Source organism: Carcharodon carcharias, chromosome 6, assembly GCF_017639515.1.
Source record: "Carcharodon carcharias isolate sCarCar2 chromosome 6, sCarCar2.pri, whole genome shotgun sequence".
NCBI lineage: Eukaryota > Metazoa > Chordata > Chondrichthyes > Lamniformes > Lamnidae > Carcharodon > Carcharodon carcharias.
Genome location: NC_054472.1, coordinates 35,537,818 through 35,563,733, shown reverse-complemented (window position 1 = coordinate 35,563,733; position 25,916 = coordinate 35,537,818). Strand labels below are relative to the sequence as shown.

Below are 25,916 nucleotides of genomic sequence, written 5' to 3'. Positions count from 1 at the left end.
GCCCCTTCACTTCCTCTCTCCTCACTGTCCAAGGGCCCAAACACTCCTTTCAAGTGAAGCAGCATTTCACTTGCATTTCCCCCAACTTAGTCTACTGCATTCGTTGCTTCCAATGTGGTCTCCTCTACATTGGAGAGACCAAATGTAAACTGGGCGACCGCTTTGCAGAACACCTTCGGTCTGTCCGCAAGAAAGACCCAAACCTCCCTGTCGTTTGCCATTTTAACACTCCACCCTGCTCTCTTGCCCACATGTCTGTCCTTGGCTTGCTGCATTGTTCCAGTGAAGCTCAACGCAAACTGGAGGAACAGCACCTCATCTTCCAACTAGGCACTTCCGGACTGAATATTGAATTCAACAACTTTAGATCTTGAACTCCCTCCTCCATCCCCACCCCCTTTCCATTTCTTCCCCCTTCCTTTTGTTTTTTCCAATAATTTATATAGATTTTTCTTTTCCCACCTTTTTCCATTATTTTTAAATCTTGTATGCCCTGCTATTCTTTCCTCCCCACCCCCACTAGAGCTGTACCTTGAGTGCCCTGCCATCCATTCTTAATTAGCACATTCGTTCAGATAATATCACCACCTTCAACACTTCTTTGTTCCTTTGTCTGTGACATCTTTTGATTATCTGCTCCTATCACTGCTTGCTTGTCCCTACAACCACACCCCCCCCCCACTTCTCTCCCCCCAGCCCCCCTCCCCACTTAAACCAGCTTATATTTCACCCCACTTCTAACCTTCAATCAGTTCTGATGAAGCCGATGCTGCCAGACCTGCTGAGTTTTGCCTGGTAATTTTGTTTTCGTTTTGGATTGCCAGCATCCGCAGTTTTTTGTTTTTATCTCATTTATAAGAGCATCAATTAAATGAAAAAACAAAAACACAGACCTCGCCGAGCTGTGGGTTAGCATCACCCTGCTCTTACAACTTGCTGCCTTCTCACTTATTGCTACACAGGAACACACTCAATCTACAATGCCCTCAGCATTTTTCTTTGTGGAACCCTCTGTTGAAAGATGGCTCTTGAATCAAGTACTGTAACAAGAGTCCCTTTTCTGTCATTATGGTTGTACAATGGGCTTCCAGTGCCACCAGTGGACCAGATAAAGAACAGCACCTCAGAGACCCCAGGGTCCCTCTCACCATCCTTTGCAAATATCAGCACCCTTGCAGGCATCCCAGGGGATACAGTTAGTTAGCTTGGAATAAATACTTTAATTTCATAAATATAATAGGGTTTGTAATGGTTTAAACTCATAAAGGGTATATTAATAGGAAGGTAGTTGAACTTTGTTGATCCCATTTAACCAAATGTTTTCAGATAGTTTTGCTGGTAGCCAGGTTTGGCTGCTGAAAGTTCTCATTGTTCTGCAATTTATGCGATTTCTGGCTGCGCTCTTGCACTGAACTTACCCCTGACCTTACTGCAACATTTAGGAGTAAATCAACGTGAAAGCTGTAAGCCAGGTCAGACTGAAAATCTGTGATGCTATTAGTCAGCAGTAAGCCCACAACACTGCAAGCAGATATGTGTACTGCTAAGTTTCCCATCTGCAATAAATACTCTCAATCCATACAACATTTCCTTCTTTGGCACCTGGCCCAAAACTTAAAGCAAGTCAAAGATCAATACGTTTTAAAATCCTGCCTGCAGACTATATCATTCACTGTGCACTGGACATTTTCATCCATCTAATTGATATGCCTTGCCAAGTCAGGATGCAAGACTTATCGCATTGCAGCAATGCAGTGATTCCTCATCCCTTCATCTGAATTCTTAAAAAAAAACACTTTCTGGTAAGATTGCTTCTGCATCTCCCTGACTGGAAACTGACACCTGCTCTCTCTAGGCAATGTGATCCTGGAAATACATGCAGGGTTTGCACAGTAAAGGCCTGGCAAACGTTTTTCCTAGTGCAAGATTAAAAAAATCTGAGCTGTTGTCTGTGATCTCAGGAAGCTCCCAGGTTGCTTTGATGCATCATCAGACAAGATCTGCTGTTTTGGAGGCGGGGTGGGGGATGGAGGCATGAGGTAAACCTTTCTCTCTATGATCAGGATGTGAATTATTGTCTGGGAAAAGTGCAGGAAGAAAAATTGGCTGTTACCCGCTGGTAGTAAAACCTGTCTGATTTTATTGCCATTAATTTAAATGGAGTGAAATTTGTGCAGGATCTGTAATTAGTGCTTACTTCTCCCCGCCTGAAACTTTGTTCTGCACTCCATCCAGGCAATCCACATGTTTTTGTGCAGGCTGCTTAATTCAACTTCATTTTTGGGTGTGAAATGATGGATTTTGAGTTGTGATCTTCTGCATTTATCTCTTCCGGAAGTGTGCTGGCCAACATTTGATTTGGGTGACTTTCAGCCAATGGCCCAGACTCCTCTATAACTATCCTGCCATGTCCCACCGGCAACCAGAGATGGCGGCAAAGTGATGTGCAGTCAAAAGGGAATGATACTGGGAGCTCTCAACATTGATGCCAGATCCCATGAAGCCTCGTGGCATCAGGTTAAACATAGGTGGGGAAACCTCCTGCTGGCTATCACCACCACTCTCCTTCAGCTGATGAATCAGTACTCCTACATGTCGAACACCACTCGAAAGAAGCTACTGGGGTAGCATGGGCACAGAATGCACTCTGGGTGGAAAACTTCAATGCCCATCACCAAGAGTGGCTCAGTAGCACCACTATAACAAACATATCGATTAAAACTCCACAGTCCTGCCACATCTGGTCATAAATGGTGGTGAACAATTAAACAAATTGACAGAGGAGGAGGTTCTATGAACATTCCCAACCTCAATAATGGAGGAGCCCAGTACATCAGTGCAAAAGATAAAGCTGATGCATTTGTGACCATCTTCATCCAGAAGTGTCAAGTGGATGATCCATCTTGGCCTCCTCTTGAGGTCCCCTGAATTACAGATGTTCTATTCACTCTATGTGATATCAAGAAATGGCTGAACACATTAGACACAGCAAAGGCTATGGGCCCTGACAACATGCCAGCTATAGTACTGAAGACAAACTCAAGAACTAGCTGCCCCTGTAGCCAAGCTGTTCCAGTACAACTACAATGTTCTCATCTACCCGGCAATGTGGAAAATTGTCGAAGTATACTTGTCCATAAACAACAAGACAACCCAATCCATCAAATTACGGCCCCATTAATTTACTCTCAATCAGCAGCAAAGCCATGAAAAGTATTGTCAACTATGCTATCGACAGCACTCACTCATAAATAACTTGCTCACAGGTGCCCAGTTTCAGGTGCACTTGAATCTAGACCTCAGTACAGCATTGGTCCAGACATGGACAAAAGAGCTGAATTCCAGTTGTGAGATTGACTGCCCTTGGCATCAAGGCAACATTTGACCGAGTGTGCCATCAAGGAGCCTTAATAAAACTGAAGTCAATGGCAATCAGGGGAAAACCTCTCCACTGGTTGGAGTCATACCGAACTGTTGGAGTCAGTCACCTCAGCTCCAGAACATTGCTGCAGGACTTCCTCAGGTTCATGTTCTAAGGCCAACCATCTTCAGTTGCTTCATCAATGAACTTTCCTGTATCATAAGGTCAGAAATGGGGATGTTTGTTGATGATCCTTCTGTGTTCAGTTTGTTATGACCAAGTGTGGAGGAGTGAACTGCCTCCCCTTTATTCAGCCTCCCCAGGTGATCACAGCAAAGGTTTTTAAATTTCTTCTCCCCAAGGACGCCTTTTCCAAATCCCAAATGTATTTTTTTACTAGTTATGGAGTGAACAATAAGGGGCAATAATGAGGTTTTCTTGAGTCAAAGAAAGACCAAGACCAGAATTTTTCACTCGGCGTGCAGGCAAGCACGCGAGCATAGAATAGTGCACGATGACGTTGGGACACTCATCTGACATCATCACACACTCGCATGATATTTTGCTCAGTGGGTGCATGTGTGTGCTCAAGCTGCGCCCACCATTAATTAAGAGGCCAGTTAAGGCCATTAAAAAGTCAATTGATGCCGATTTTTCATTGCCTGCATGATTTCGCACTCGTCGCATGGGGAAAACGGGCAGCTGGCCAGCCGACAATTTCAAAAATCTCATCCACAGGCTGGATAAAAAGGATCAGCAGCATTGCCAGTGTGAGTAGTGAGGAGTTTGGCAGATAGTTTACTGCTGGTGACTTTGGTATTTGGTAGTATCATCTTTGTTCAGGGCTTCATTCTTAGCATTTCCAGGCTTCATTTCAGGACTCCTTGGTGTCCATGGAGAATTCAAACCATGTGGACCCTTCCAGGTATCAGACAGCCTTCTGTTACCCTGGTAATGGGGGTTGTGGTCTCTGCTGGTGGTACCTGCTCTGAGGAGGCCAGGTGTCCCAATGCAGCCTTCAGGGGAGCGACATGTGGGAGGAGAGGCGCAGGCACAGGGGGCGCAGGGCCAGCTGGCAGTTCAAGGTGTTAGGGGCTGCAGAAGATGCCACTATCCTGCTGCCAGGGTTTACAGGTGGCGATGCAGTTATCTCAATATGTCCAAGGTGCAATGCCGAAGGAGACTGTGAATGATCTGTGACCTAACTGCATATTCCTAGTTTTCCCAATATTCTAAAATCTTTGGCTTACAAAAATCTATCAATCTTTGTTTTGAAATTAACAAGTGATCTTTCACCAGTTGCTGTTTGCAGAAGAGAGTTTCAAACTTCTACCACTCTTTGCATGAAGAAGTATTTCTTAATTTCACCCCTTAAAGGTCAGGCTCTAATTTTTAGATTGTGTTCCGTAATCCTTGGCTGCCCAATTAGTAGAAGTAGTTCCTTCCGATCTATCCTATCTGTTCCTCTTAACATGTTGAGAACTTTGATCAAATCACCCCTTAACCTCCTAAATTCCAGGGAATACACCACCAGTTCATGTAATCTCTCCTTGCAGTTTGATCACCTGAGTCCAGGTGTCATTCTTTTAAAAGCAAAATACTGCGGATGCTGGAAATTTAGAACAAAAACAAAAATACCTGGAAAAACTCAGTAGTTCCTGCAGCAACTGCAGAGACGGATACAGTTAATGTTTCGAGTCCGAATGACTCTTCATCAGAACTAAGGAAAAATAGAAAAGAGGTGAAAGATATCACAGACAAAAGGACAAAGAGGTGTTGATGGTGGTGATATTAGCTAAGAAATGTGCTAATGGGGACATTAAGGGGACTATGACATCTTTTGGCAATCTCCACCTAACACTGGCCCTCTGTCCAGCTCTACCTGTCCCACCCCCACTTAAACCAGCTTATATTTCACCTTTCTATTTTTCCTTAGTTCTGATGAAGAGTCATTTGGACTCGAAATGTTAACTGTATTCCTCTCCGCAGATGCCATCAGACCTGCTGAGTTTTTCCAGGTATTTTTGTTTTTGTTCTGTCATTCTTTTGAACTACACTGCACTTCCACCTAAGGCCAATGTATGCTTCCTAAGGTGTGGTGTCTACAATTGCTTGCAGTACTGAAGTGTGGCCTAACAGGGGCTTTATCTGGCTGAAGCATGACTTGTACTGCACCCCACCCACCCCATATTCTATTTCTCTAGATACAAAGGCCAGCATTCCATTGACTTTTTTTTATTGGTTCCTGTACCTTTTCAGGATATTTTAATGATTTAATGATCTTACCTGGACCCCCAAGCCTCTTTGGTTTGCCACTGTTTTCAGCTTTTCACCATTTAGAAAGTAGCCTGTTAAATTCTTTTTGGTCCAAAATGGTTACATGCCTACATTAAAATCCATTTGCTACAGCTTTGCCCACTCACTTAATCCATCAATATATTTTTATAATTTTATGCTTCCATCCACACTGCTTACATTATGCCTACCTTTGTGCTATTGGAAAATTTGAATATGTGGCTTTCTATCCCATCATGTAATTTGTTAACAAGTGCCCATCATGGTCATTTTTAAAATTCTTTCAGGGGATGTGGGCATCACTGGGTAGGCCAACATTTTTTATTGTTCATCCCTAATTGCCCTTGAGAAGGTGGTGGTGAGCCACCTTTTTTTGAACTGCTGCAGTCCATGTGGTGTAGGGAGGGTGTTCCAGGATTTTGACCCAGTGGCAGTGAAGGAATGGCGATAAAGTTCCAAGTCAGAATGATGTGTGGTTTGAAGGAGAACTTGCAGGTGGTGGTGTTCCCGTGCATCTGCTGCCCTTGTCCTTCTAGGTGGTAGATGTCGTGAGTTTGGAAGGTGCTGCTGAAGGAACCTAGGTGAGTTGCTGCAGTGCATCTTGTAGATGGTGCACACTGCTGCCACTGCGCATTGGTGGTGGAGGAAGTGAATGTTGAAGGTGGTGGATGGGTTGCTAATCAAAGGGGCTGCTTTATCCTCGTTGACGTTGAGCTTCTTGAGTGTTGCTGGAGCTGCAGACATCCAGAAAAGTGGAAAGTATTCCATTATGCTTGAGGCTGGAACAGGTAACATAAGCAACATTAGTCTTGAAATCTTTGTATCTACTTGAACAGGTGGACTAAATGTCTCCTCTGAGAGATGTTGCTTCCAACAGTATTCATAGGAAAGACTAACCATGTTCTCTGAAAGGATTGGGTTTGGTCGATAGCTCTAGCTCTAGCTCTAATTTTCCTGGCATTAGTATGACTTTAGCGCTAAGTTGACTTAAGCTATTAATTTGTGTGTTCTATTTTTCCAGTAAAAGTCAACAACAAAGTAACCTTGTCACACCACAGGTTTAAGACATAGGGTCATAGAGTCATTTACAGCACAGAAGGAGACTATTCGGGTTTAAGTGGCTCTCTGTGGAGCACTCCACTCAGGCGCACTCTCCTGCTCTATTCCCTATAAATTCACTTCTTCCCAAGTGCCCATCCATTTTCCTTTTAAAATCATTAATCGTCTCCACTTCCACCACTCTTGTTGACAGTGAATTCCAGGTTATTACCCTTCACTCCGTAAAAGTTCTTCCTCACATTCCCCCTGCACTTCTTGCCCAAAATCTTAACTCTGTGTCTCCCAGTCCTTGTATCATTGGGAAAAAAAATTTGAACAGGTAGTTTTACCTAGGGCTTTTGTGTCTATTGGCAGCTTATTTTTTTTCCACGAAATTGCTTTACAACTGTGTAGAGTATTTTGAATTTAGGATATATTGAACATTTTTGGACAGTAATTAAAAAATTCCTGCTAATTACAGCTTCATAGCAACTCAAATAAAGTGCTGATGCAATGTGCGTGACTGTAAGTAACTAGTGGAAGGCTAATACTAATATTTCTTCTAAATGACATCGATCCTGGGTGAGTAACTGGATTCTAAAACCAAGGTGACTCGTGACCCGGTCTTAGAGCCTTGAGGGAAGGATTAGCACCAGAACATTATCTCCAAGCAACAACTCCAGTTCATATAAACTTGCTTTACTGTCAAATAGAATGATGGCAGTAAAAATATTTATAGTAACACCTTTTTAAATTCCAGATTGTCTATCACCTTCATGTAAATTACTTGATAATTCTTCAATTAAAGAGGCAGCAAAACTAAGCAATTGGCTAATAATTTAACAATGGACCCATCAAATTGTTTGAAGCTTTCGTGTGAGTTTAATGAAAGGTGCAACTGTTAATTTTTTCCTAACCTTCTCCCCTCCAGCTCGAAGGTATTGAATCCTCACTTGAGAACGGTCAGTACTTTGTTACCTCATCCAATTAGACATTATGGGTGAACCAGCAGGTTTGCATAGCAATTACAATCATTTTAAGATATATACTGTTATGGATGTTATAATTTTTTAGAAAAACTGTTCTGGGGATCACTTTTTTAAAAAAGAAAGCCTTGGAGTAAGTTTAAAGACTTTTCTCAAAATGGCTCCAGGCTACCAGACAAAAGTGTGGATTACATTCGTCTTTCTCTTACCTCCTGAGGAGAGCAGGATGCATTCCTCAAGCATATACATTTAACATTCAAGAAGTGTTCCAAAAGAGTAAACAAAAACTAGTTCTGTTGAAGAATCATGCGGACTCGAAACGTCAACTGTGCTCCTATCCACCGATGCTGCCAGACCTGCTGAGTTTTTCCAGGTATTTTTGTTTTTGTTTTTGTTTTGGATTTCCAGCATCTGCACTTCTTTAATTTTATCATTGTAATGGAATTACGACTTGTCTTATATGGAAAATGACACGACATTGCTGTACAGGTCACATGATAATAGAGGCCATCCTACCTGCAAAAGAAATTGTAAACTGTAAAATTGAAGATTGCAGGAAAAGGCAGACCTATTTTGGACCACCTTGAAAAATGCTCCAACCCAGGGAGAGACAAAAAAATGCATCTAGAAACAGCCATGGCTTCTGCTGTAAGTGACTAGGCAGTTTGAAAGTGCTACACCTGCAGTCCTAGAAGAAAGGAACCTTCTTTCCTCTCTGTAAACCCTGATTCCACCTGCTAAACTCACGTTAAAACAACGTATGGCAATTCAACAGTGGAAGCCATCACAGATGCAGGGATGACTCTGCATGCTCAACACCTTTATGTCAGACAACGCAACATCTCTCTGTCAAAATATATTAGGCCTGCACTGAATATGGACGAAACTGATCCAATTTTTATAAGTATTGTTTTATCTTCATATTTAACTAATTTTTGTATGTTATGTGTCAGTAACTTAATCTTTTCCTAGGTAATTTCTAGAACAATAGAGTGAAATAATCTAACCTTTTCTTTTTTAAGTGAAAAGGCTTTGCTATTAGGTTATTTTAAATTGAATTTCTCACTCCATGGGTAAGAAAATACACATACAAAGACTTTGTTCATGGCTGAACACCTTTTGGGGAAACACCTTTTAAAGCATCTGTGATAATACAAATATATAGGACCTGGCTACACCACATTTCACACAACTCTTACTCCTCATACCCAGAGGCTACCCACTGCTGCAACACACACTTCTCCACACATCTTACACACTCCATGACAACAGCTCAATTAGGGCACCACAATCTTTAAATACATCAGTGTGGTTCAGCGTTTTAAAGGCTGCAGGGAAATCAAGAAGGATGAAAGGGTGCATTATAGTCTTGGTCAATAGGATTTCATTTATGGCCTTTGTATAGGCCCATTTCAGTAGGACCTGATTGCAGAGGTTCAAGCACGAAGCTTTTGGAAAAATTAATTCAGGAATTTTGGAAAGGAAACCGTGTTGGAGATGTTTGTAGCTCTGCTTTGCGTTTGCAGTATTGAGGGAGGGATGGCAAAAATGGCTTTGCATTTGGTCAGCAGATGGGTACACTGGAGGAGCCTAGTGAAGCTCGTAACAATGAAAGCATTCCATACAGTAATGTGCATTTCAGATGATGTATTACCTGCCTCACCATATACCTCCTCCTCCTTCCATCCTTTTCTTCCTCTTCCTTCTGAAAATTGTCTGTACCTCCTACAGGTCCAAATATTCCTGCTGAACAATTTTGTCTGGAATGAAGACACACCACGAGCAACCTGAATATTCTGGCTGATAGGTACTGCAAGGCGCCTCCCGGCAGGTACTGCAAGACGTCTCCTGACAGGTACTGCAAGGCGTCTCCCGCCAGGTACTGCAATGCGCCTCCTGGCAAGTACTGCAAGGTGTCTCCCAGCAGGTACTGCAAGGCGTCTCCCGACAGGTACAGCAAGGCGTCTCCCAGCAGGTACTGCAATGCGCCTCCCGGCAGGTACTGCAAGGCGCCTCCCGGCAGGTACTGCAAGGTATCTCCCGGCAGGTACTGAAAGGTGTCTCCAGATCTGTCCAGATCTGAAGCATACTTTCGGCATGTGACAGTCATTGTATCGCTCTTGGGTTTCATCCCTCAGGCCTCTGAGAGGTATCAGCAGCCACATTTTAGGTGGGTGGTTCTGGTCTCTGATGAGCAAACAGTAAGTCTGTATCTGGATGAGAAGAGTTGTGGGAGGGTGGATTGTCGTAGATGAAACATCATGGCAACTACATACACACCTGCATAAAGATCTTTTTGAGCTTGCACACCAACTACACATTGATGGAGGGAAAGTACTTGCAATTGACCAACACCCCTGAGTGATGTGTGGCTGCCTTAATTGTCATATGTGTCTAGTTGATGACCCCCTGCACCTGAGGGAACACAAGCCAGAGTTGTAAACGTGAACACCTGTTCATTCTAACTACTGTTATCAGAGGAAAATTGACATAATTTTTGGTCCTGACAAAGTCCATCAGTTGCCTGTTCTGAGCATTTGTGTGCCAATGCCTGTGAGGTCCTGAACAGCCCTTGACCAGGATTTTCCAGTCCTGCCAACAGCAGGCAAAAATGTTCAGGATGGTGGTGAAGTTGACAATCACTTACAGTGTGGCCATCAGGTTCAAGAAACAGGCCTTGTTCCAACAGCCTGCAAGTGTCTGTCACCAGCTGACATGACAGCCCGAGCCTCCTGAAACACTGGTGGCCCAGGAACATGTGGAAGATGTTGATCCTCTTCGTCTGACTCTGTTACCAAGTATGGTCTCTTGTGAGCTGAACTTCTTTGTTGATCCACTCTCTCATGGTGGACCTGCAGGTCTATGGACTGCAATCTGTTGCTAATGCTATAGTTGCTGCTGTTGCTGCTCCAGCACCTCCTGCTGCTGCTGGTGCTGTTCCTATTCCAGCTGGTACTGGACCTACACCTGTTTTTAAAAAATTATTATTCATTCATGGGAAATGGGAGTCATTGCCCATCCCTAATTACCCTTGAGAAGGTGGTGGTGATCCGCCTTCTTGAACCGCTGCAGTCCAGGTGGTGTAGGGACACACACAGTGCTGTTAGGACAGGAGTTCCATAATTTTGACCCAGCAACAGTGTAGGAACGGTGATATGTTTCCACACCAGAATAGTAAGTGGCTTGGAGGGGAACTTCCCGGTGGTCATGTTCCCATGTATCTGCTGCTCTTGTGCTTCTAGATGGTAGTGCTCGTGGGTTTGGAAGGTGCTGTCTAAGGAGCCTTAATGAGTTGTTGCAGTGTATCTTGTAGATGGTACCCATCTACCCAGCAATGTGGAAAATTGTCCAGGTATGTCTTGTGCAGAAAAAACAGGATAAATACAACCCGGCCAATTACCGCTCTATCAGTCTACTCTTAGTCATCAGTGATGGAAGTGGTCATCAACAGTGCTATCAGGCAGCACTTGCTTAGCAATAACCTGCTCACTGACGCTCAGTTTGGGTTCCACCAAGGCCATTCATCTCCTGACCTCACTTGCTGCTTATGCTGTTTGGCAAGCAAGTAGTCCTGTGCTGTTGTGTCACCTCACTTTTAGATATGCCTAATGCTGCTCCTGGCATGCCCTCCTGCATTCTTCAAGCAGCAAGTGATACACTTGATGCCACACTTGGCCAAATATTGCCTCAATTTCAAGCACAGTCACTCTCACCTCACCTCTTGAGTTCACCTCTTTTGTCCATATTTGAACCAAGGCTGTAATGAGGTCAGGAGATGAATAGCCTTGGCGGAACGCAAACTGAGCGACAGTGAGCAGGTTATTGCTAAGCAAGTGTCACTTGATAGCACTGTTGATGGAATCCCTGCTGAAAATCTGAAACACAGTGGAGATGTACTCTTGTCATGTCTGCAGAAGCTCATCCATCATCTGGGAAGATGAACCCACACCAAGGGATCTCAGGGATGTTGTGATCATGACTCTGTTCAAGAATGGAAACAAGTCCATATGTGGTAACTACAGAAGAGTCTCTGCTGTCTGCCCTAGACAAGATCATTGCAAGGATCCTCCTCAATCACCTCCTCACACTGGCCGAGGGACTCCTTCCAGAGTCACAGTGGGGCTTTTGACCATTGAGAGGCACCACAGACATAAGCTTCACCACACGGCAACTTCAAGAAAAGGACAAGGAGCAGCACCAACTATGTACATGGCCTTTCTTGACCTTATGAAAGCCTTTGATTCTATCGACTGCAAAGTTGTTGAAGTATTTTTCTCAAACTTGGCTGTCCTCAGAAAATTGTCACTATCCTGCCTAGTCCACGATGACATGCAAGCCATGATCCTCATCAAGGGAACCACCAGAAACCCTATCTCACTGAAGACTGGGGTCAAACAAGGCTGTGTCATTACACCAAATCTCTTCTCCATTTTTCTCACTGCAATGCTGCACCTCACCTCCAGCAAATTACCCATTGGTGTAGAAATAATCTACAAAACAGAATGTTCTACAAAGAAAACTGTTCAAACTATGGCACCTTCAATCCAAAACTAAACCCACTCCAACATCAGTCACAGAGCTTCAGTATGCAGATGCTGTTTGTGTGTGCGCTCACTGAGAAACTGAGCTCCAGGTTATTATCGACTCTTTCTCTGAAGCATGTGAGAAAATGAGCCTTTCACTAAACACCCAGAAAACTAAGATAAAAAAGCAAAATACTGCGGATGCTGGAAACCTGAAACAAAAACAAAAAATTGCTGGAAAAATTCAGCAAGTCTGACAGCATCTGTGGAGAGAAAGACAGAGTTAATGTTTCGAGTTCATATGACTCTTCTTCTGAAACATTACCTCTGTCTTTCTCTCCACAGATGCTGTCAGACTTGCTGAGTTTTTCCAGCAATTTTTGTTTTTGGCCCAGATACCTAAGGTCTTCTTTCAACCAGCTCCCACAGCACAAACCCTCCCCCCTCTCCACCCCGTCAATTAAGATCAACAGTGAGACCTTGGAAAATGTGGACCATTTTCCATACCTTGGGAGCCTCTGCTCAACAAAGGTAGCATAGAAAATGAAATTTATCATCACCTCCAATATGCCAGCTCAGTCTTCGGCTACTGAGGAAAGGAGTATTTGAGGACCGGGATCTCAGGCACGAGACTAAGGTCTGGGTTTTCTGGGCAGCAGTGAGGCTCCTATATGCTTCGGAGACTTGGACAATCTACAGCAGGCAAAGTACTGGAGAAGTCCCACCAGCGTATCTTCACAAGATCCCCCAAATTCTGTGGCAAGAAAGGCTCTTCAAATGAGCAACGCACCTAGTGCCATTCCTCTGCCGTCTGCCTTCTCCATGTAAAAATCTTCCTTTTCAGATAATATTTCAATTCCCTCTTGAATGCTTCAATTGAACCTGCCTCCACCACACTCTCAGGCAGCGCATTTTAGATCTTAACCACTCACTGCACGAAAAAGCTTCTCCTCACATCACCATGGCTTCTTTTGCCAATAACATAAATCATTACAAGTACAAAAAGTAATAAAAAGTGATAAAAATAAAAATACTTGGAAAAACTCAGCAGGTCTGGCAGCATCTGCAGAGAGGAACACAGTTAATGTTTCGAGTCCTTTTGACTCTTCAGCAGAACTAAGTAAAAATAGAAGAGAGGTGAAATAAAAAGTGGTGATATTTTACAAAAATTGAGGAAATAATGCTCGAATTATTCAGATGGGTAAGCCCCGGATATGTGTACAGTTTCAGACAAGTATATTTAGAAAAGATGTATTGGCCTTGGAGGGGGTACAGCACAGATTCATCAGAATAATACCAGGGCTCAAGGAGTTAAAACTAAGAGTACAGATTGTATAAACTTGGGCTCGATTTTAACTCCGGGAGGGATTGGTGCATGCAGGACGCCTTTGCAAGTGACAGACTAACATGTTGAGGCCTGAATAGATTTGAAATCTTGGGTTTAAATTACATATTTATGCTCAGAATCTTGCCCAAATCCGACAGTCAGCTAAGTGGTGGTGTAGGTGTTCCAGAAGAGAATGTGATCACGGAAGAGGTGGAAGCCATGGGGCACATTGGAGGCTTTCTTGTGGGACTCAGAGGAGTATGACACAGCACAAGTCTCCATTTCCCTTCCCATATACAGCCTTTGCTAAGTTTTTAAAATGAATTTGGAGCCTTTATAAAGGATAATAAAATGTAGCTTTCCAATGTGACCACTTGCCTTTAACTAGCTACATGCCTTTAACTTTCTAGCAGCTTTTCAAGGATTGCACACTAGCAAGCTTCCTGAACAAGGTGTGATGCTTGCATAGAGTTCTGATGTTTTATTTAACTGGGCTGCTCTCCATGGCCCTGTGGTGCCAAATCCTGCAGTAGCTGGCTGATCTGACAGACTAACTCCCTAGACATGCACAGTCTTCGGCGACACTGGTTGTTGGTCATCTGCAGGAATGAAAGGCAGCATCTATAGACGCTGGGTGCCGCTCGGCCGATGTAGACAGACAATCCAATGGGGGGGCGGGCGATGATGTATTACAATGAGATTCCCAATGTCTGATGGTGGGAATCGAGCGGGCGATCGAGAACAGGTCTCCTGCCGTCATAAAGCTGATTGCGCCATGTTGTCTGCTCATGCCACTGATCACGCCCAACACCAGTTGGCACAGAAAATTCTGCCCTGCCAACTTGGAAGTCACTAGAGTGAGTGGAAGTCCGTTACAGAAAATTGCAAGAGCCTGAGTGACACAGTTCACGAGATATGAGCAAAAATACAAAAAAATGTAGCTGTACCTGCATTTTAGAATAGATAGCGGTCCCAAGGGCTCAGTATCCTGAGGGCAGCTGAAAGAGAGCTGCAAGTAAAAAAGAAAGGTTTTAAAAAGGCAACCTGAGAAAATGGCTGGCAGAGTTAAACAGAGAAACCTACAGAGCACAGTTAGAAAAAAGGATAAGCCTGCAGAGTTTAAGAGAAAGGGGCCCCTTTTCAGTTGGTTACCTTTCTTCTTGCACAGAGTAAAATGCTGAAATTTTAGTTTTAAAAGCACTCAAAACTGAAAGGAAATAGCTTGAAATACTCTCACTTCAAAATGAGGAGTGTATATTTTATCCAAAACTAAAGAAAAGGGGTAGCCAAGCTTCAAGCCCAGTGCAGTGCTAAAGCTGGAACACTGTACCTGGTTTGACAAATTTATTGTGAAATACAACACTTGCAGAGCATTAAAAAATGAACCTGAAATCTCACCAGCAACGATACTCAAAAAAAAGACAGCAAAAAGCCAACGGTGTAATAGGAACTACAGCCTATGTGGAAAAAAATGGTTACTGCACTGATAGCCTTAAAGAGGTAACAAAATTTAAAGCTGTAATTATAAGAAAAACAAACAGCCTTGGACAGCAAATTAGAAGAGCCAGGTGCATTTGTGCTATGGAAAGGGCTAAAATAGACCCAAGAGTGGGAGTCTTGGAGAAGACAGTTTTTAGTGTTCAGGAGAAGTACAAGACTAAATAAGGAATCAGAAGAAGCAACAATTGATAAGTTTCTATTCATGTTTGGTTTATTTTCTGGTGAAGTACTTCACAGCCAACATATAAATCAATACTCAACAATATTTGGTGAGATATTAAATGGCTTTAATAGATATTTTAAACTCCAAGTGGAGGACAGCACAGACCATAGAACAAGATCTAGCACGCCCCCAATATAGCACCGACAGCAACAAGAGAGAGGGCAACCCCAATAAAGTGCCGGGGCAAAAAAGCCCCTACAGCAAGAGCAACAAAAGACCCTGGAGAGAGAGCGACAAAAGACTTCAGAGAAAAGGCAATAAAAGACCCCAGAGCAAGGGAGACAGATGGCAGTGCAGAGTGAGAGGACAGCTGTGAATGAAGGAAAGCTATTTGAGGTAACTCAAAAGAAGCAAAACATGCAAAAAGTAAATGAAACTGTTCTACAGGAAAATGTTCACATCAGAGCTGAACTGGAAGATTTGAAGCACAAGATTCAAGCTGAGTAAATACCTCTTAGAAAACAAGATATACTGAAGCCTTCAACATCTCTTAGAACACATGATAAACTAAAGTCTTCAATGAACCAAGCTATTCAAGATCTGAAGAAACACATTTCAGAGATGAAACAAAGGTATCAGGAGGAGCTAGCCCTCATTCCCATGCTTGGCAAATCAAAGGAGGAGTTGGGAAAACTCAACCAGTTGTACAGCCAGGCAAAACAGCAGGCAGAAAAGGCAAGCAAAGAAGTTGCAATCCTGAAAGGCTCCTTGAAGAATCAATATGTAGCCATGGAAAACATGAGGAGCTAAAAAGGATGTTGAGAATGTTCAGAAAAAACTGTAAAACAAAAACAGAATTACTTGGAAAAACTCAGCAGGTCTGGCAGCATCAGCGGAGAAGAAAAGAGTTGACGTTTCGAGTCCTCATGACCCTTCGACAGAACTTGAGTTCGAGTCCAAGAAAGAGTTGAAATATAAGCTGGTTTAAGGTGTATGGGGGGCGGAGAGAGAGAGAGAGAGAAGTTGCGGGGGGTGGTGTGGTTGTAGGGACAAACAAGCAGTGATAGAAGCAGATCATCAAAAGATGTCACCAACAATAGAACAAAAGAACACATAGGTGTTAAAGTTGGTGATATTATCTAAACGAATGTGCTAATTAAGAATGGATGGTAGGGCACTCAAGGTATAGCTCTAGTGGGGGTGGGGAGAGCATAAAATATTTTAAAATACTTAAAAATAATGGAAATAGGTGGGAAAAGAAAAATCTATATAATTTATTGGAAAAAAACAAAAGGAATGGGGAAGAAACAGAAAGGGGGTGGGGATGGAGGAGGGAGCTCAAGACCTAAAGTTGTTGAATTCAATATTCAGTCTGGAAGGCTGTAAAATGCCTAGTCGGAAGATGAAGTGTTGTTCCTCCAGTTTGCGTTGGGCTTCACTGGAACAATGCAGCAAGCCAAGGACAGACATGTGGGCAAGAGAGCAGGGTGGAGTGTTAAAATGGCAAGTGACAGGGAGGTTTGGGTCATTCTTGCGGACAGACCGCAGGTGTTCTGCAAAGCGGTCACCCAGTTTACGTTTGGTCTCTCCAATGTAGAGGAGATCACATTGGGAGCAATGAATGCAGTAGACTAAGTTGGGGGAAATGCAAGTGAAATGCTGCTTCACTTGAAAGGAGTGTTTGGGCCCTTGGACAGTGAGGAGAGAGGAAGTGAAGGGGCAGGTATTGCATCTTTTGCGTGGGCATGGGGTGGTGCCGACTACAGCTCCTCACACCCCAATTCCTGTAAGGACTCCATCCCATTCTCTCAGTTCCTTCGCCTCCGTCGCATCTGTTCCGATGATGCTACCTTCAAAAACAGTTCCTCTGACATGTCCTCCTTCTTCCTTAACCGAGGTTTTCCACCCACGGTCGTTGACAGGGCCCTTAACCGTGTCCGGCCCATCTCCCGCGCATCCACTCTTACGCCTTCTCCTCCCTCCCAGAAACATGATAGGGTCCCCCTTGTCCTCACTTATCACCCCACCAGCCTCCGCATTCAAAGGATCATCCTCCGCCATTTCCGCCAACTCCAGCATGATGCCACCACCAAACACATCTTCCCTTCACCCCCCTATCGGCATTCCGTAGGGATCGCTCCCTCCGGGACATCCTGGTCCACTCCTCCATCACCCCCTACTCCTCAACCCCCTCCTATGGCACCACCCCACGCCCACGCAAAAGATGCAACACCTGCCCCTTCACTTCCTCTCTCCTCACCGTCCAAGGGCCCAAACACTCCTTTCAAGTGAAGCAGCATTTCACTTGCATTTCCCCCAACTTAGTCTACTGCATTCGTTGCTCCCAATGTGATCTCCTCTACATTGGAGATGTAAACTGGGTGACCACTTTGCAGAACACCTGCGGTCTGTCTGCAAGAATGACCCAAACCTCCCTGTCACTTGCCATTTTAACACTCCACCCTGCTCTCTTGCCCACATGTCTGTCCTTGGCTTGCTGCATTGTTCCAGTGAAGCCCAACGCAAACTGGAGGAACAACATCTCATCTTCCGACTAGGCACTTTACAGCCTTCCAGACTGAATATTGAATTCAACAACTTTAGGTCTTGAGCTCCCTCCTCCATCCCCACCCCCTTTCTGTTTCTTCCCCATTCCTTTTGTTTTTTCCAATAAATTATATAGATTTTTCTTTTCCCACCTATTTCCATTATTTTTAAGTATTTTAAAATATTTTATGCTCTCCCCACCCCCACTAGAGCTATACCTTGAGTGCCCTACCATCCATTCTTAATTAGCACATTCGTTTAGATAATATCACCAACTTTAACACCTATGTGTTCTTTTGTTCTATTGTTGTTGACATCTTTTGATGATCTGCTTCTATCACTGCTTGTTTGTCCCTACAACCACACCACCCCCCCCCCCACTTCTCTCTCTCTCTCTCTCCGCCTCCCACACACCTTAAACCAGCTTATATTTCAACTCTTTCTTGGACTCGAACTCAAGTTCTGTCGAAGGGTCATGAGGACTCAAAACGTCAACTCTTTTCTTCTCCGCCGATGCTGCCAGACCTGCTGAGTTTTTCCAGGTAATTCTGTTTCTGTTTTGGATTTCCAGCTTCCGCAGTTTTTTTGTTTTTATCTCAGAAAAAACTGTGTTGGAATTATCAGTAGCAAAAAAATGATGCACTGAAGCCCAGGGTGAGTTGGCAAGAGGGTCAGCAAGGAAATAAACAGTTGAAAGAACAACTGATTGTCCTTCAAGATCAAATGCAACAGGAATGCATAACCATTCAGTAACATGATGGAACAAAGACTATTTTAAACAGCAGAATGGAAGCACAGCAGGAGAAACTCGAAGAGACTCTATTGAATCAAAGGAAAACTCAAGATGAAGCAAGCAAGCTTCGCAAAGAAAAGGCTAACCTGTTGACAGATTTTCACACTCTACAAGAAGTCCTTAGGACAACATTTATTCTTCTGGAAAATTACAAAGAGAAGGAAATGAATTTAACAGCATTCTGAACAAACTGAAGAACCAGTTGGCAGAGGAGACTCAGCAGTGTTCAATATTCCAGGAGGAAGCCAAAAGCTACAAGAAACAGACTGAAGAGCTGAAGAAGCAGTTGAATGCAAAAGAGGAAGCATTGAAAGGAAAAGCTATAGAACTTTCCAAGCTGCGAACAGATAATGAAGTCATGAATTGCACAATTACAGAACTGAAACAAGTTAAGGCTTTGCCAGAGACAGACTTGGCCAACAGTGAAACCAAAATGAAGGGCAAGGACGAAGTTCTGTTGCAAACAGAAAAGGAAAAGACAGAAATGAGATTGGAAAATATAAATCCAATACTGAAGCACAAGGCACTAGAGGGAGAAAAAGCTGAACTGAATGAAAAGATTCAGAAGTTTCAAAATGGTTTGAAAATAAAACAGCAAAGAAATGTTTGACTGAGATTGTGAAACAAGTGGAAATGAAGGTCCCTTTTGCAAAATGTCAACATTCAGCAAGAACATGGGGGACACCACAGAAAAAGAAAATTTGAGTCAACTCTAGGAATGAATGGAGAGCACATTTCATTCGGAAGGAACAGGACAAACTCATAGTGTCCGAAAAAAGCAGATGAGTTGTTAGTAAAAAGAAACGCAACTTGAAGGAGTGCAAAAAGTGAATCAAATGGAGATAGCCAAGTACCAGAAGCATAGAGTACTACTACCATTCTTCCAAATGTGACAGACCAAGATGTGGAAGAACTATCATGCCTCAAAACTGTCTGTATTTATAAAGTCAGAGACTTGAGATGGGGAAGCATGGACAGCAAATAAAGACTCTACTACAAATAGTTATACTCAATTGGAAAGGAAAGTTTTCTTTGGAAAGGGGAATGTTGGAGTATGTGTCCTTTGTAATGTAAAGGTGCTCAGTAGAACAAGGGCTGATGTAGGACTAGAAAATAGCCCCATGGTATGATGTATAGAGTCACATGGCAATAGACTGAGAAAACAGCCTGGTTTGAATGCTCTGGAACCAGCCTACATGGTGGTACAGCCCAAACATACTAGGCCTGATACTTCTTCCATGTTCTACAGCAGTTTGGATTTACGTTTAGAACATTTACTTAGGTTAGAGGAGATAAACTCCACAAATATAGGAATGTTAATAGAATTAAAAGACTAAATTGAGAGTGCATGCCTCATTAGAGGAACTATTGCTGGATCCAGAACAACATTGTCCAAAACAAATTGCTGAACAGCCACCACTCAGGCTGAAGTTAAAACTGCAGTTCGGGACATGTCATCGGACTCTGATTAACATGTCTTAGTTAAGACCCTGCTGGTTTGCTCTGACAACTTAATACAAAGTGTCTGTTAACATTGGAAACAGTGGGACCTGGGCATTTATCTGCTACATAAGAAACTCAGAGCACCTACCCAACTTCTACAAGATAGCTAGGGCTTAAAATCCCTTCCGACATGTCTGCCTGAGGTCCTTTGATGGAACTGTTCCTCCTTAAATATTTATTCAAATATACAATACAGAATTACAAATGCAAAACAATGACTGGAGGTTTTACCTTTCACATCGCAAGAGCACAAACAACATTTAGGTTTACTGTGGTAACTGAGGGTGTAGCTCCTCCTGCTGTCTATTAGGGTTCATGAGATGTTCTGTGGGGGCTCCGATCAGTAAGCCCTAAGCGTGGGCAATCCTGGGGGTGGGGCTTCTTGACGAGAGTCCTGATCAAGCGTGTAGCACTGAAAAGCTCTCTGTAATAAAGTTTAGCTGTTTCTTGTTGAAAACTGCCTGCTCCGTCGAGTCATTACATTTGGCGATGAGGGTAAAATAGCTCCAACTCTGCACCCCATCCTGTTACCATAAGTACATTGAATCTTAAGAAATAACATGCTACTCACCAGTCATGTAACTCTTCGGCAAAATCAATCCTTATGATGCGACTATGGAAGACAAGCCTCAGATTTTATTTCGTAGCGAATGAGATTAACACAGAGGAAAAGCAGAAAGCCATCCTTTTGAGTGTATGTGGCAGTAAGGTGCACAATCTCATTCACAAACTGACAGTCCTGGCCGCGCCCAATTCTAAGTCCTATAATGAATTAGTGGACCTTGTGTAACTCTTTCAAGTACAAACATTTCCATCTGTTCCTATTCAGATGAAGTTACATTGTTTCCCATTGTGAGATTTGAACTCTTGATCTTGGGGTTACAAACCCAGTACCATAACCACTTGGCTATTTAGGCCAAGCTAACGCTTCACGAATTTGCGTGTTATCCTTGCGCGGGGGCCATGCTAATCTTCTCTGTATCGTTCCAATTTTAGTATATGTGCTGCCGAGTGTAAACGCACTTCCAGCTGAAGCCATTCGTAATAATAGTGTTTTAAATTAATTCCAGATTTAGGGCCCCGGGAGAGTCCATCGCAAACTATGTAGCGCACCTCAAGCAGTTGACAGAACACTGCAACTTCAGGGACACATTAAATTATATGCTGCGGGACCAATTAGTGCTGTTTACTCGCCGAGGTTGACATCGGTTTTAAGTGTGCCCTAGAAACCTCCCTCACCATGGAAAGTGCTGTGAGACACTCGCAGGCTTTGCAACACGTAGAACATGGCGCATTCTTCATGTGGGGCAGGAATCTACCACTGACCGTGGTGCGAAAACCAGAGCCACAGCATCGAAGCGAGATGCAGTGCCCGCTGTGAGAAACATGAGAAAGCCGAGTAAAAGCGACTTCAAGATAATGTTGTTATAGATGTGGAGGTGACCGTGGAGCACTCAGCTGTAAATTCAAGGAGGCAGAATATGATTACTACCATGAGAAAGATCACGTGGTAAGGCAATGCCAGGTAAAGTTGAAGCAGCCTGCAAAACAGCAAAACAACATGACTGAGTTAAAAAATGCAGCAGAACCTGAAGCCGCCGACACTGACATTTATTCCCTGTATAATGTAACCGCTGTGTAAACTGAACCTATCACTGTCACAATCCAAGTTAATGAGAAGCCACTAATAATGGAGGTGGTTATGGGTGCCTCAACTACAGTGGTGGGACAGCACACTTTCAAATACCTTACTGAAGGTAGGTGGCCAATAAACCTGGAGCAGACAACGGCGAAATTAAGAACATACACAGGAGAATCTATTCAGGTAAAGGGCATCGCCACAGTGCCAGTGTCGAATAAGCAACAAACAGCCTGGCTACCTGTGATAATAATGAAAGGAGAAGGACCCTGTCTTTTAGGCTGAGACTGGTTACAGAAGATCAAGCTCGATTGGTCTGAGATTTTTCACCTGAAAACAGGAGTTCCTGAACTTCTAAGGAAATACAACATGGTTTTCAGAATGAATTAGGGAAGTTAAAAAGCACACAGGCCAAGATATATGTGGATCTTCAGGTGATACCACGTTTCTTTAAGGCCAGACCTGGGCCTTATATGTTAAAATAGAAGGTGGATGCAGAACTGTGCCAGTTAGAAAGGCTAGGCATCATCCAACCTGTCCAATTCTTGGAATTGGTAGCACCCATAGTTCCAGTGGTTAAGCCTGACTAAACCATACGCATTTGTGGGGGCGATAAATTGACTGAATAAGGCAGCAAAACTAGACAAGTTCCACATTCCAAGGATAGATGACTTTTATGCAAAGCTGGCTGGAGGCAAGTCCTATACAAAATTGGAAATGAGACATGCCTATCAACAATTTGAACTGGATAGCACATTGAGAGAATACGTGACTGTTAACACACACAAGGGTCTTTATCAGTACACTAAAGTCTCATCTGCACGCGCTATCTTCCAGAGAACAATGGAGTCTTTTGCAAGTACTTCCTTGAGTGGTAGTATACCTAGATGATGTTCTAATCACAGGTTCAACCAAGACCAAACACTTGGCCAACCTGGAAGAGGTGCTAAGAAGGCTCATGGGAGCCAGCGTACAGTTAAAGAAGGGAAAATGCACATTTCATGTACCAGAAGTCACTTACCCATGTCACAGGATGGACACCATGGGTTTGCATCTGGTAGAAGAGAAAGTTCGAGCAATAGAAGATGCATCCTCACTATCCAATGTAACCGAACTCAAGTCCTCCCTGTGTATGATCAACTACTATTGCTGCTTCTTACCTAACTTATCAACTGTGTTGGCACCGTTACAATTGTTGTTAAAAAAGTATTACAGTTGGTTGCTAAATTCACAACAGGGAGAAGCCCTTGTGAAAGTAAAAAAAAAACTGTTGCATTTGTTGTGTTTATTGGTACACTATGACCCATCAAAAGAGTTGAAATTAAATTTGATGCCTCTCCTTATTGTGTAGGAGCTGAGTTATCACATAGAATGGGAAATGGATCAGAAAGGCCCAATGTCTTGAGAACCCTCTCCAAAGCTGGGAAGGGTTATTCCCAGCTAGAAAGAAAGATTTATCAGTGATATTCAGGGTGAAAAAATTCCACTATACCGATATGGATGACACTTCATCATTGTGTTGGACCATAAACCAGTAATGGCTTTATTCAATGAGGATAAGGCCATTCCACCAATAACATCAGCAAGAACACAACGTTGGGCTCTGACATTATCTGCGTATTGGTATACTTTTATTTACTGCCCTGGCTTATACATTGCAAATGCAGACACACACCATCGTCTCCCGTTATCAGATATTATTGTTACAAGAAGTAGCGCTATTACTGAATTTCTTGGATTCTTCACCTGCATGTGTGAAGCAAATGAGAAATTAGATGAACAGAGATCCAATATTGTTGGAAGTCAGAGACTTTGTTTTGCAAGGATGATCAAATTCCTCTGTATCTGAAGATTTGAGACCATTCCAAGCCACAGAGTTAAATTGTCAAGATGGAATTTTGTTATGGGGATTAAGAGCTGTCATCCCATCACAAGGTAGAGAACCACACTGGGAAGAGTGTCCTGCAGTCAGTGTCATGGTGAAGCAGTCTGGGAAGAGTGTCCTGCAGTTAGTTCTTGTTGAAAATAACAAGAGTGACATCACAAGGCAGTGCAAGAGAGTGGTGCAGAGATCAGAACTAGCATGAGTGCGGGGAAGCTCCAAAAAGTGATGTCAGCACAAAGATGAGAGCTGATTGGTGAGTAGTGGGTAAATGTTTTCCTCCAGGTTTTCTCCAGTTTAAAATTAGATTAAATGAAGGAAAGATAAGAGTTCTATTTTTAATTTAAAGTACATAAATAATTTTATGTTTTTTTTTACTGTGTTTAACTTAAAGTAAGGGGTTTATTTTCAGTTAGAAGTATGGCAAAGCAGCTCAGTCCCATGTTATGTACCACCTGCAAAATGTGGGAAGTCTTAGACACTCCTTGTGCTCTGACCGACCACATGTGCAGGAAGTACCACCAGCTGTAGCTACTTGAGCTCCGAGTTTCGGAGCTTGAGCGGCAGTTGAAGTGCATCTGCAAGATTGAGAGTTTCGTAGATAGCACGCTTTTAGACATGGTCACCCCACAGTTTATGGAAGTGTAGACAGAGAGGGAATGGGTGACCATCAGTCAGAAGAAAGGTGTCAGGCAGGTAGTCAGGAAATCCCCAGGGTACATCTCGCTCGAGAACCATTTTTGTGTGTTGGAAAATGGTCAGAGTGACGGTTCCTCTGGGGAGTGCAGCCAAGCTCATGGCACTGTGAGTGGCTCAGCTGCACGGGGGGGAGGAAAAAGAGGGGAAGGGCAATAGTTCTAAGAGACTCGATAGTAAGGAGAACGGACAGGCATTTCTGTGGCTGTAGATGTGACTCCAGGATGGTATGTTGCCTCCCTGGTGCTAGGGTAAAGGATGTCACTGAACGGCTGCAGGGCATTCTAAAGGGGGAGGGCAAGCAGACAGAGATCGTGGTACATATTGGTACCAACGACATAGGTAGAAAGAGGGATGAGGTTCTGCTAATAGAACTTAGGGAGCTAGGAAGCAGATTAATAAACAAGACCTCAAAGGTTGTGATCTCTGGCTTACTTCCGGTGCCATGCGCTCGTGAGTATAGAAATAGGAGGTTAGTCCAGATGAATGTGTGGCTGGAGAGATGGTGCAGGTGGGAGGTCTTTAGATTTCTGGGACATTGGGACCATATCTGGGGGCAGTGGGACCTGTACAAGGGTACACCTCAAGTGTTGCCTCTGAACCTAAACAGGATCAACATCCTTGTGGGGAGGTTTTCTAGTGCTGTTGGGGAGGGTTTAAACTAACTTGGCAGGGGGATGGGATCCTGACAGGAGGTTTAGCAGGGGCAGATGCACAGCCAAAATTAGAAGAGAGAGCAAGTGAGTCTGGAAGGCATAGAAATTATAGGCCAGTTAAGGCACAAGGGAATTTGGAAAGGTTGGATGGTATTTATTTTAATGTAAGGAGTCTGACGAATAAGGCAGATGAGTTGAGGGCACAAATTAGCACATAGAAGTATGATGTCATTGCTGTTGCAGAGACATGGTGGAGAGAGGGGTAGGATTGGCAGCTCATTATTCCAGGATATAGGGTCTTCAGGCGAGACAGGGAAGGAGGTAAAAGAGGAGGGGGTATCGCAATATTGATCAAGGAATCAATTACAGCAGTGGGGAGGGATGACATCTTAGAAGCCTCCTCAAATGAAACTATATGGGTAGAACTGACAAACAAAAAAGAAGTAATCACATTGCTAGGAGTGTACTATAGGCCCTAATTGGTCAGAGAGAAATAAAAGAGCAAATATGTAGGCAAATTTAAGAGAAGTGTAAAAATAATAGGGGCATCATAGTGGGGGATTTCAACTTCCCCAACATTAACTGGGTTAGCTATAGTGTGATAGGTTTAGAGGGAGTGGAATTCTTAAAATGCATCCAGGAGAGCTTTTTAAGCCAGTACACAGAAGGTCCTACAAGAGAGGGGGCGGTCTTGTACTTAATTTTAGGGAATGAAGCCGGACAAGTGGTAGAGGTATCAGTGGGGGAGCATTTTGCACATAGTGATCATAACTCCGTTAGATTCAAGGTTGTTATGGAAAAGGACTAGGGTGGGCCAGAAATCAGAGTCCTAAATTAGGGGAAGGCCGATTTTAATAAGATCAGATATGGTTTGGTCAGAGTGGAATGGAAACAGCTACTTTTAGGTAAATCTGCATCAGGGCAGCGGGACTCCTTCAAGAAGGGAATAGGGAGAGTACAGGGCCTACATATTCCAGTAAAGACAATGGGTGGGACCAACAAATCTA

At 43.4% G+C, this 25,916-nt stretch overlaps 1 non-coding gene across 1 annotated transcript; it reads right to left on the bottom strand.

Moving 5' to 3' along the window:
* Nucleotides 1-20,949: 20,949 nt before the first annotated feature.
* Nucleotides 20,950-21,059, bottom strand: LOC121279440. Its single transcript, XR_005943391.1, has one exon. It is a non-coding gene; the product is annotated as a U6 spliceosomal RNA (small nuclear RNA).
* Nucleotides 21,060-25,916: the final 4,857 nt, after the last annotated feature.